Below are 13,330 nucleotides of genomic sequence, written 5' to 3' on the forward strand. Positions count from 1 at the left end.
AGTATGAAGCCGCTGATTACACGCATACAGCAGTCTTTAGATAGCACTCTTAGGGGAAAAAAAACTGCCATTTTGAGAATGTGGAAATGAATATTAAACTGAGAGTGGTGGTGTTTTTTTTTGTTGAGAATGTGGAAATGAATATATATATCTGAGAGTTGTGGTGTTTTTTTTTTCAGGCATCGCAGTGTGAAATGAGAGGGGATAGTGATGTCAGAGATTTGTAATGAGTTTCTTACAGTGAACCTGCACATCCTTAATCTGGCTTTAAATCATAAGATAAGTATTAAATAACCAGGCCAGACTGAGGCGAGGCCTCAGGAACAGCAGCTGGCACATCCTCTTCGGCTAAACCCCCTGTCCACGCGCGCGTGCGCGCGCACACACACACACACACACACACACACACACACACACACACACACACACACACACACACACACACACACACACACACACACACACACACACACACACAGATATAGACACACTTCCCCCTCCTCCACCACTGCTGTCATTTCACACCATTATATTTTATGTAAACCTAGCTGGCCTCTGGCTTGAGGCGGATGAGTCAGATGACCAGAGGTCGGGCCGCCTGCTCAGCCATACATGCTTGCCCACTTTCCTTCCTCAGGCCCTGCCCGCGCCTCAGCGGAGCTGGCAAAAGCCACTGCTGACCCTGTGACATGCTACCAGGCCCTCAAAACCAAACCATGCCGGCTTGGGAGAGTCAGAGCCAGGTTGAGAGGTCTCAGAGGCTGACCCAGATGTGGACGAGCAGAAGCCCGGATGTCTGTATGGATCCTATAATCTGATCTAACGCACCTCGCTAGGCAGCAGATGGGCATAGCGCATAGTTATTTATATCCACCAAACAGACAGAGACCACTGGGGAGAGACAGAGAGAGAGAGAGGGAGAGGAAGTGGAAGGAGAACGAGAGGGTTAGTGGTTAATAACCTTCAATCTGACTGTTGTGTCGGAGAGCGGATTGAGTTAATAGCCTGGAGGGTAATATGCTCATATGGCCACCGCACGGGGGACGATGCGCTGGGGATAGTTATGCTGCAATTACCTAAAGAGTGGCCACAGTCTGACGCAAGGCTGTTATCAGCTCAGTGGCTGCCACGGTTGGAAAACACCATAGCAACAACAAAAAGAAGACATATTTTGGATTCTCCTGGAGGGAGGCAATCATTTTCTGGTAGGAGGCTGGGTGGAGAGTAATACTCACAGTGCGGATGCTAAAGCTTTACAATAAAGCCATCTGCGCTTATTTCACTCTCATATGAGCCATGGCAAGGTAGAATAAGTGCAGTTTGTCAACAGATTTTCCAAATATTTAGATATTCTACATGTATTCATTAAAATCAGTCAATGTTGTCCTGTAACACCCCATATTATTCTCAAAAGTGTGCGTTTTTCAAAGTGTACTGTATACAGTAACCATTGTACTATGTAAGTTCACAGTGACTGTCAGCATATCAGGAAATTAAAGGGCAAATTGACACTGACTGCTGAAAACAGTCCCTCAAAACCAACACAGACATACAGATGAATCTGAACTGAGTCAACAATGCATCATCATCGGTGCCATTCAGCTGCTGCGGCGGTGGACTGTGACAGACCGCCGCCACAAAGGTCAGCAAGCGAGAGTGGCATTTGCCCAGTGGAAGCACTCTCTGGCTGGTCATCCTTGAAAGGGAGGGGAACACCGAGCAATGGCGTCCCGTCGCGCTGAAATCTGTTCCTCAGTGGGGCGTCGCACTCTAGATTAGTAACGGGCACAGTCCAGTTCAGTGACATCCACCAGCTGCGGATCAATCGAGAAGTGTCGGCTATATGGGGGCCGCGACAAAGAATTCACTTCCACTGAGGCTCGGAACAAAACACCCAGATAAGGGAAATTAACCATGAATAGAGAGAGACAGAGGGAGAGAGAGAGAGAGAGAGAGAGAGAGACAGGAGCGGAGGGAGGAATAAAATACTCTACTTTGGCGAAACACAGATTGCGAAAACAGATAAGAGGAAGCTGTCTGTCACGTCGTATTGGAATTGAAATGGGCTCCAGAGTAAACTGAATGGAGATGAAAGTTGAGACGGCTAGAGCAGTGGGGAGCACAGACCTAAAGACACACACACACACACAGACACACACACACACACAGAGCAGTGGGGAGCACAGACCTAAAGACACACACACACACACACACACACACACACACACACACACACACAGAGCAGTGGGGAGCACAGACCTAAACACACACACACACACACACACACACACACACACACACAGAGCAGTGGGGAACACAGACCTAAAGAGACAAACAGACACACACACAAACACACAAACACACACACACACAGACACACACACACACACACACACACACACATACAGAGCAGTGGGGAACACAGACCTAAAGAGACACACACACACACACACACACACACACACATACAGAGCAACGGGGACCACAGACCTAAAGAGGAGGGAGATCTGCAGCAATCAATGGTGTAATGTCCCATGTCTGTCAATTAGGTCATCCTTCTTACTCGTCGGCTGAAATGCAAATCGCTAGTGATGTAGTACTCGAGTCCGGTCTCGAGACCAATTTCTGCTTTCTCGAGTCCTCGAGACCAACGCATTTTTTATGTTCATATAAAAAAACAGACAACACATAACAAAAATAATAATAAAATGCAATGTTGACCGGCATTATTTGAAAATGACATCCCATGGTGCAATGCAAAGATACTGCCGTCAGAGCCGTTTATTTATCTCTATGGCTCTGCTGCCGGTGAGTGTCTGTAGGTCAGCATAGTCCATATTAAGACGTCAAGACTGCTCCTCTAAACAATTCCCAATCTAGCTTAGTCTGTAGGCCTAACAGTTGATTATTAACTGGGGTGATATTAAATTCTGAATATTAAAACTGATTTTTTTTTATGGTCTTGGTCTCGACTCGGTCTCGACTCCTAAAGGACTCGGTCTAGACTCGGACTTGCTTCTTCAAAGACTCGGTCTTGACTCGGACTCGACTGTATTTGAAAACCAATCACTACAAATCGCTGCTGCCTTCTAAATGAGCAGTCGAATCTAGCCAATTATAATGTCAGAGTGTGCACTGTACTCTGTTTAGCTGTGAGGATGCCTAAGCCTAGATTTACAATTAGCATAAGCATACTACATCATCTCTCTCGCTCCTCCCTTTAACTATGTCTTTAGCACTGCAATAAAAGTGTTTAAGGCTGTGCATCTGGAGTTAGAGGTGCTGAGAAGGTAAGCCATTACAATCAAATAAATAATGTGACAATGTGTGCTGTTTGACACTTAAGTTTCAATAGCAAGACTACAAAAATCACTCAAATAAGGCATTTATTATTTAATGTTTCTATTATGCTCCTACTACAAAATGCCTTAGGCCAAGACTCACTATCTGGATAAAACAATGATATACCTTCAGGCTACAAATAGATAAAGGATGTGCACTTGTTAAGAGTGTGTGTGAGATTTGAGTCAATACAGTTCTCCTGTCAAGGTCAAGAAACAAGCTGCCCTGAAGAGTCAAGTCAATCAAAAATATGGCACAATAGATAGCCAGATACCTCTATCTCCTACTGACCAATGAAGGACACCACGTACAGTCTCCACAGAGCATGACCGACAACAAACCCACAACAACACGCCTTTGTGCTTCTATCAATATTTAAATAAATACCTTTGTGCTTCTGCAAGTATTTACTGTATATAAAAACCTTTGGGCTTCTGCAAGTCACTGACCTACAGTAAGATGTCTGAAAGGTCATGTCCAACAGTGGAACATTCCCATGTCTCTCATCTTCACCTTCAGACAAGCTATCTTTTCGATTTTAAACATTCAGTTTGAAAGGAAGCAAACAGGCAGCCGCCGACTTGGAGAAAGACGGCTGTGGATTCGATCAGGCGTTCGGCCTTCACATGTCATTGTGATGCAGGATAGACAGCCTTATCTACAGGAGCCCCGGTCTTTATTCACGCTCTGTCGGAGCCGGACTCAGTTCTCCTCATTGATCTCCGTCTAAACATGACATTCATTAAAACAGCCAGGAAGCCACAGCGGTGAAGTTAAAAACAAAACGATCTGCAGCCTTACAGAGGTGAATAAAAAACACCAATAAACATCTAAAGAGGATTTTACAGACAATCAGGCAAACATACATAGATAGACAGACAGACAGACAGATTAGATAGATAGATGGTAGAGGTGTAACGGTCCACATAAATCACGATTCGGTGTTGAAGCCGTGGTTCAATTAATTTCTGTCCTGCATAGCCCAACATTCACTGACAGTATTGCTGAGGGTGAACGCATATAACAGCATCTTATCTGGATAAGGTGTTTTTGGCGTATAACTAACGTAAGTTTTAACTAAACTGACATATGGTCCGACACTAAATATGTTTGTGGGAACATGGTCCGCCCACACACACAAAAAAAAAGAAAACTAGGCCCTACTGTTGATTACTGTTTAAGGCTGCATCCGTTACATTCGGTACACATTTGTACTGGACCTAATGTCCTGTAGCTAAATGGTTTGGTCCAAATATGTATACCTGTACACACCTGGTAGATAGATAGATAGATAGATAGATAGACAGATAGATAGACAGATAACATCCATTTCACACCCCCATATTTTGCATATTTTATCTCGGTTACAGACTCTGACTTAAAACAGTGGCCCATACAACTGCTCGCGGCCATTGATTCTCCTCAGGTGTGAAATGCTTTCGAGCAGAGTATTGACATCCCATTGCATTACAGGTGGGGACAAGCCTCACAAATGCTTGAGTGGACTTCTCACTTCCAATACCTGGGATCCCATCTTTACATATATAAACACACACACACACACACACACACACACACACACACACACACACACACACACACACACACACACACACATACACAAACACACACAAACACACATACACACACAACATGCACACACACACACACACACACACACACACACAAACACACACACACAGAGCCACAAAAACACACTCTCTCATCACTAATTGGATGTGATAGGGATCAATTGGAAAATTACATGGCGTCTGATTCTACCCCCATTGCCTGAGTTCTATAGTGGAGCACTCATTTGAAACAGCCTAGAGACAAGTGTGGAAGGTGCTGGGGGATGGGAGTTTGTGTTAAGAGTTTGGCCCCACTGCTGATCGTTCTGGGGGTTTGCTTGGTGGGCGAAAGAGACACAGAGATAGAGGGCAAGAGACCAAGAGAGGGAGTGACAAAAAGAGAAAGAGCGAGAGCGAGAGAGAGAGAGAGAGAGAGATGGAGGGAGAGAGACAGCGCCCGTCAGTGATAGGGGTGCAATTACAGGAGAGTGAGAGCAGCTGGGCCGTGACGACGGTCTTACAGCAAGGTAATTACAGATCCCATCATCATTGGCTCTCATTAATAACCCTCCCCCTCCACACACACACACACACACACACACATACACACACATACACACACCTTTCCTCCACAGAGCCAGTTTTACTTACTGATAAATCCCTACCCACACCACATCGCCCTCCACTGAGCCAGTTTTACTCACTGCCCCCCCTCCTATCCCCTGCGGAGACTCCACACTAGACAGAGGAGAGTCTGCTCTTTGTCCAATTGATTGAGTGGAGCCAATGTGGAGGAAGTGCGTGGCATACCTTGGTTTATTAAATATGCCATACTCGGTGGAAAGGTCATCCAGTAGCATTTAGAGGGCCAGCGAATCATGCTGAGGGGAAGGCAAGCATGTCGGCCGGCCGTATGGCCGCGGGACATTTATCTTTGGGCTATATCTGCTTATGTAGTGTGTAAGTGTGTATGTGTGTGTGTGTGAGAGAGAGAGTAAGTGAGTGAGAGTGAGACAGAGATAGAGAGAGAGAGGGGGTGGGGGGGACTGAGCCTGATAAAAAAAAAAATGTTTTTGTTCTGTGTATGCAAGAATTACACATTGAGCATGCTGTCAAAAAATTAATTCAACAAGCAGTGGGTACTGATCGTCGCTTACAGCATGTTGTTCGAAGATGATAGTCTACCATTTACATGAGCATGGAAATGTCCATTTCTGGATGGACTTGTTGCAAGCAGCACTACTACAATGAAGCCAGTGTATTATTGCCAGATATAAACATCTCTATTCTAAATAGGTCTTTAATGACACCGACTGACATTTTTGCAGTCTGAGTCAACTGATTCTTTTTTTAATTCATACAAATGAAACCACAAGTCCTCACAGTGTCTCTTCACATACCCATCTAGAAACTGAAACAACATTTGTCACAATCTAACACATTCTGAGGGGAGGTTGTTATAAGAAAGTGCTTTTGGTATGATCTTCAAATTCATTTGGATTGTAGGTCTTTATGGTCATGTGAAGGGCACGAAAACACAAGAACAAACACACCTGTTTCTCCTTTGTCATCCAGGCTATGACCTTATGCACTAGGATGGTCTAGGATGAAACGCACAGCACGGAGAACCCTTCACAGCACGATTTGGCCAACAGTACTGCAAAAAGAGGCCAGCTAGCATGTAATATAGCTTTCATTGGTGTAAAATAGCTTTCATTAGTGTAATATAGCTTTCAGTAGTGTCAACTGGGCTGTGGTTGAAAGGTTTGGAATGTTTACAGGTAGCTGGGCGGCTGTTTTCAGTTCTTAATCAGTACTGTCACACCAGTCTGACAAGAATGTTGAAAAATCAAAGTCCTAAAGAATATCTGGGTTCATCAAATTCAATGTGGAATTTAAGAACTTTAAATTTTTGTTGCGGAAGAGAATATTTTATTAGAATGTTCAAAACTACCCTACTGAGGGGTTAACTCAATAATGAATCTGGCACCAACCAAAGACATCCGTACCTGATCAGGCACCTCTATTCTCAGGATGGTCAGAAGAAGACGAGGAGGAGGAGGAAGATGACAATAACATCAAAGACGAGTGGAACACTAAGTCACTAGCAACAGTAACAGCAGCATCACAGATCCCATCCACTGTAGACCCCAGCTCTTAATGAGGTTTCACATTGTACATTGTCAGGACAGACAGATTCCTCAAAGAATGATACAGCGGCGTGAGCCCCAAACACATCCTTCCTGTCAAAGGGGAAACATTGTTTCACATCAATATTGGAAAAAAGGCTGTTAATTTCCACTGCAATGTGCCGAATCCATGGCTTTATGTACAGCTTTCTGTTCACTGTAAAAGGGGAAATCAGGGAAATCCTAGACATTTAGCAAAGAAACCCTCCAGCTCAACTGTATATCCTAAGTAGTTTAATTTACCTGATACCCTATCCAGTCTGCCAAAATAGATGGTTGAATTATTTAAAAAGCTTTCCTTATGAAGACTGCTGATCTTTATTCAAGGCTTATCATGTTAGAAAGCTGGATAAAGGCACTGCAAATGTGTACATGTCTGGAATGGGTTGAATTAATACTTCTATATGGACTGGGATTAAGCCTGATCTCACACCTCTATGATAAACCCAACTTTATTTAATGATCCATCTAACAATGCAGAGTTCAATACACGACTTCAGGGAAAATAATGTGTAAGCTTTCACTGCCTTCTATGTACAAAGCCAATAAATCCAACTGAGGTTGTTCTCACAGTTAAATGATGATTATTTTGAGCAGATGGTTTTGCCATGTGTCATTTTATTCAAAAGGCGCCGGTACCATAACAGCTGATCCTTTGCATAGTCTAGGCTACATACTGCAGGCGTCGTGGTCAACATGATAGGACTGGGCGGGGTGCGACTGTCATTTTCTGTCTCTTTGCCTGGACCTGTCACCAAGCGAGTGATAAGGAAAGGGGTCGACTATCTATCCATCCATCACGTCGTGCCCGTGCAGCCCGGAGACAGCTATGAATCTCGAGAGATAGTAGCTACTGTGAGAAGACGCGCGAGGCAGAGCCAGAAGGCGGCAATTACAGGACATTTTGAAGACTCGCATCTTATCAATTTCTCCTGTCATGTCACATTCGCCATCACTGGAAAACCACACAAGGGGCACTAACGGGAAGGCACGGAGGGAGGGTTTGAACCATTCTAATTTGATGTTTCTATGATATATTTTTAGGTATATCAACCAGGCAGAAACAGTGTTTCTCTGTCGTAAACATTTGGACACAGCACTAACACTTCTTGCCAAAACCGCCACCTGCGCCCGTTTGGCGACACATGGTCTTTTTTGTTTTACGGCTCACCAGGAGCTGCGCGCCTAGCAGCTCATGCGCCACCGAGAAACGCAGCACAGCCCCCTACCTGCGGTCAAGAATAAGACATTTCCACCACTGCAGCTTGACATTCAGAGTTCTCTCGACCGAATTTATGGCAGAAAAAAAGGTGGAGGCTGATGCTGTCTCGGTCCCAAAAATCCACCCCGGCAGAAACCGAGCGAAAGCACTGCAGCAACCTTATCTCAGCAGTTTCAAAGCCCGTATGAATTTTCATCTTCTGCAGGAACTAATATCCGAGCAGAAATGTAAAAAGCGGCAATTATCCATAGTGGTACAACATAATCCCACCTTTATATACAAAATTTATATACAAAATACAAAATAAATGTGCATGGTGCACAATGTGGAAGCTATCGATTACATAAAAGAGACGTTTTTTGCCCTGCCATTTGAGCAGGGTTAATCTTTTTAGGCAGGATGAAAGGGTGCAACGTACACTAACTGAAATAGGGTAGTAGAAGAGAAACATATGAAACACTCTAGTGGAGTTCACCTCAATATATAGAAGTCTAAAGCACATAATAAAAGTATTGGGAAAGGGCATATACCGGTATATAATAATCAAAGCCTACCAACCATATATCCATCACCTTTCAAGTCAGGGGGAACTTAAGAGTATAGCAAAATGGCAGGAAAAAGGGGAAACATATAGTGCCTGGCCACAATTAATGTAGATTCATTCAAAGTTATGTCGATATAATGTTAAACGTCCAGTTCGTATAGCATATATTCATGGTGCATTGCTGACTATTAGTCAGCATTACGATGTGCATGCAAACATTTTTATTCTTTCACCATTCATTTGCTGATAACCGTTGGTTTGTCTACTCTGCCAGAGGGCAAATAATTTATCACAAAATCAAAGTTTGACTAAAAAGGACTGAGTGTTTGAAATCTGATTGACAAGCTCGGGGTAGTTTTCATAAGTCGAGGCACACTATGCACAATGAACACGCAACAGAAGACAAAAATATAAATGTTTGATTACCTTTCTTCCGACGAATCGTTTTAACGACGGGTGTTTGGCTGGGATGTCGAGCACTTCTGCAACGCACAGTCAAAAAATAAGAACGGTGGAATTCGGGGGAAATGCGCCCCGAAACGCCGTAGGTCCCAACTCCAACGGAGAAGAGAGCCCAAGATCAATCGTAAGGTTTCCCGACTTCCTTTAAAGCCACAGGACAGATACTCAAAAGGAGACTACTGGCTGACAGCAAAAATCTACAAAGAAATACAATATTACTTTCAAACCCCGGGAGTGTCCATGTTCAGACACCGAAGCTTCTCCAGGTGAATCCGCTCAAGAGCTCCGACTCCGGGGATTCAATTCAACGACGACTTAACTGTGTCTGGAAAGCGAGTAAAATACACATCCACACCGTGTACTTACTAAAATAGACTTTAAAGATCCACATTCCTCAAAAATGTAGATCCTACGGCCAAGGTCCTCCCGGAACTTCATCCCGTCGACACGGTCCGGTGCTGAGGAATCATACTGAGCCAGCGACCGCTGTTGGCGCTACTGATCTGAGGGCGTCATATGAAAACGTTTGCCACCGTTTCTCTTCCACAGACTCACGGTCAGGCACATATCTGAACCGTGTTCACGAGAATATGTTTGACGCCTCTAGGTTTCCTAGTGGGAGACATTTGTCGTACCATCAACTACGTGCTTTAGTTACATCAGTAAGGTGACAAAACAAATGAACCAACGTGGGTGTTGGCCCAAATCTCTGGGGCTGTCATATGAGATGCAATTCAGATAGTATTAAATTGTGTTTACTGTAGAATACCAACGATGATAAATTATACAGCTAAATAGAATTCCTTCCAGACATGATAAAGGTGGGCCTTTGCCATAAGTAAGAGATGCATAGACATATTAGACAAACACTTCAACCACTTGTGAATGTGCACACAATTAAACATGTGCAAGCAGTTGACAGGCATATGACTTACAAGCAGATTTATTTGCGCGCAATCTGATGTCACCAAAGGCAAAATGGATTAATTAGTTAAGGCCCTGTGCTGCATTATGGGACAAAGTCATTACAGTAACCTCATACTCTATTCTGCATGTAATTGCTGTCATAAATGGACGACTGCATTAACTCAACAACCTACCCAATCAGCAGATGAGCTCGGCTCTAATCTGGCTCAGATCTGGTGTGAATCTGGGCCAGTTCCGGTTCAGAGTCAGGAATAATTTGGACATGCCAGGTGAGCTATGTAGCTCATGGTGCTATGTTTTAGCTTCATGTTATGAAAGCAAGTTCATAAATGAATCATAACACTATAATGGATGGCATGTAGGCCTACCATTTTAAAATGCACACATCAGACACAAAAGATGTACACATGTGCTTTGTTTTGAGTGGATAGGCTATGTTAACCCTTCAACAGCCTTGTGTGGTGCATAGGCAAGTGGAATGTGCCTGTGTGCACAACGCTGGGGGTGCAGGAGTCTCCTGATGGAGCTGGTCCCATCAGATCTTAGACAGACCCCTCTCTCTCTCTCTCTCTCTCTCTCTCTCTCTCTCTCTCTCTCTCTCTCTCTCTCTCTCTCTCTCTCTCTCTCTCTCTCTCAATTCAATTCAATTCCATTCAATTCAATTCAAGGTAGCTTTATTGGCATGACACAAATATATTTATGTGCATTGCCAAAGCAGGACATCAAACAATACAGTACAAAACATACAATATATAACTGATAAACTGGTGTGTGTTTGTGTGTGTCTATCTCATGTGCTTGGTAGTGTTTTCTTTGTGTGGTGTTCACAATAATGAGGATAGGCGTACATGTGTAGTGGTGTCTAATCTCTCTCTCTCTCTCTCTCTCTCTCTCTCTCTCTCTCTCTCTCTCCCTCTCTCTCTCTCTCTCTCTCTCTCTCTCTCTCTCTCTCTCTCTCTCTCTCTCTCTCTCTCTCCATCTCTGTCTCTCTCTCAGCCCATCTCGATCTCTTGATCACATTTTCAGGATGGCTGCTCGGCTCTGCCACGCCCTGCACAACGGCCAGATTTTTCTGTAGAGTGAGCCTCAAGTCGCAGGAACCGCAATGGTTTCCTCCATCCACACACACACACACACACACACACACACATACAGCGCACACACACACACACACACACACACACACACACAGTTTGTTCATAATGGAGAAATGCTCTGCAACCATTGTGGTCACAGAGTCGACCCAGAGGTATAGAGGAAACTGGATAAAGTGGATAGTGGCCAAATCTATGAGAGTGGCTGAGGTTTGGTGTACTGTGTGTGTGTGTGTCTCTCTCTCTCTTTCTCTCTCTCTCTCTCTCTGTGCATGGGTGTGTGTGTTTGTTTGTCTGTATATGTGTGTGTGTGTGTCTGTCTGTGTATGTGTGTGTGTTTGTTTGACTTTCCTCATCATTCAGTGTTCAACACATGATGGATGAATTGAAATTGATTTACTCTTTCCACACAAATTTGACATGCACGTTTATCCAATACGATCAGATATACTGTATGATGCAAAGCAAAGCAAACCTACACCAAACACACATACACCATCTGCAATTCCAGAAATGTACATGTTGACAGCTTTGTGCTGCCATTAAGTTTTATAAAAGCCTGGACCCTGAGTCTAAACAAAGATCAACTGAAACTTAAGGTATTGTTGTACTGTTACACCTTTATATTTGGCTTGGGTAGTGATTTAATGGAATGTGTTATTTGTTGCAATATTGTTATAATATGATATTCTGTTGTGCACCAGGGTTGTGCAAAATACGAATTGCAATTCTGCTTCTTGTTTGCTACCTCAATTGAAATGCAAATGAAATTCAAAAATTGAATTGGAATTTAAGAGCCAGTTTCAATTCAGTTCTGGAACTTTGCACAAGCCTGTTGTGCACTGGGACATGTGCAGACCTGTGAACACACGTATATCATCTCAGGACACCAAAGACTCACCACTCCAGTATATGCTATGTAAGAAGTGTAGGTCACACTTCACTTGGACTGTGTGCTCTCAGACTATCTACAGATGCTGAGATTATCGACCAACTATCTGTTGCCACTCTGTTAGCTACAATATTAATTAAACATGATGCTAATTAAACATGATGCCTGAAATGCGTCAACACGGACACTTCGGTTACACTTGACTTGGATAGTCCGCCCACAGATATTTAACAGGTCATCTGTTAATATTCAAGTTCAGTATGTAACATTGCTGTTGAAAAAAGACTGAGCATCACCTCAAACCAAATCCAACCCCAAAACCTTAACCTTAAACATATATTAGCTAAGAGTGTCAACAGATCGTTAGTTGATAATCTGAGCTGTAGATTGTCTGACAGCAGACATGCTCATAGACCAGTTGCACATTTTGATTTTGTTATTTGTTATCATGTAGGGCGGCTAATTAAACATGATGCCTGTTATACGTCAATAGAATGTGTTACGTTTTTATGTGTCGGATGGTGGGGGTACGCGAGCCAGAGTCAGGATGTAGGTGGTGGTACGCGGGGAAAAAAGTTTGGGAACCGCTGATGTAGACACACATACAATATAACATGCTGTGTCCAGTGCCGAGACAGAGAGAGTGGGAACCCTAGGATCTGAAACTGATCTGGATAAGATCGCATTGCTTTTGACAGGCAAACAAACCAAGCTGTAAACAAGCATTGGTGGAAGTAATACAAAAAATGTGTAGTAGATGTGTTTTAAGTTGGAATACTTCTGCTCGAGAATCAAAAAAACATTATGGAAGTTTAGCACCTCTCTTGTTGAGCTCAAGCCACTTGAGGGCATGGCATGTCAGCGATTGTTATGACATTTAAAGTCCAGTTACACAACCGAGTCTAGATGTCACTGTGGCTAAATGTCATGACAGCTGTTAAGGCCAAGAATCATATACACCGATGGCCACATCACTCTCAAGTCTCAGTGCAGAGTAACAAGTAAAATAGACCTCTGACGTTTGCCTACAAAAAGGACCCAAAGCTGCCATCTTTGCCCATATAAGGATTTCTTTATGTCCTTATAT

The 13,330-nt window shown here is 43.5% G+C and overlaps 1 protein-coding gene across 1 annotated transcript in view; it reads right to left on the reverse strand.

Annotated features, from left to right (window-relative positions):
• Positions 1 to 9,905, reverse strand: part of zgc:172282 (leucine-rich repeat and fibronectin type III domain-containing protein 1-like protein) — a 142,815-nt gene extending 132,910 nt beyond the window's left edge. The window contains 1 exon segment of the mRNA XM_048265422.1: positions 9,295 to 9,905. The gene's annotated coding sequence lies outside the window, so the exon portion shown is untranslated.
• Positions 9,906 to 13,330: the final 3,425 nt, after the last annotated feature.

Source organism: Alosa alosa, chromosome 15, assembly GCF_017589495.1.
Source record: "Alosa alosa isolate M-15738 ecotype Scorff River chromosome 15, AALO_Geno_1.1, whole genome shotgun sequence".
In the NCBI taxonomy this organism is placed as follows: domain Eukaryota; kingdom Metazoa; phylum Chordata; class Actinopteri; order Clupeiformes; family Clupeidae; genus Alosa; species Alosa alosa.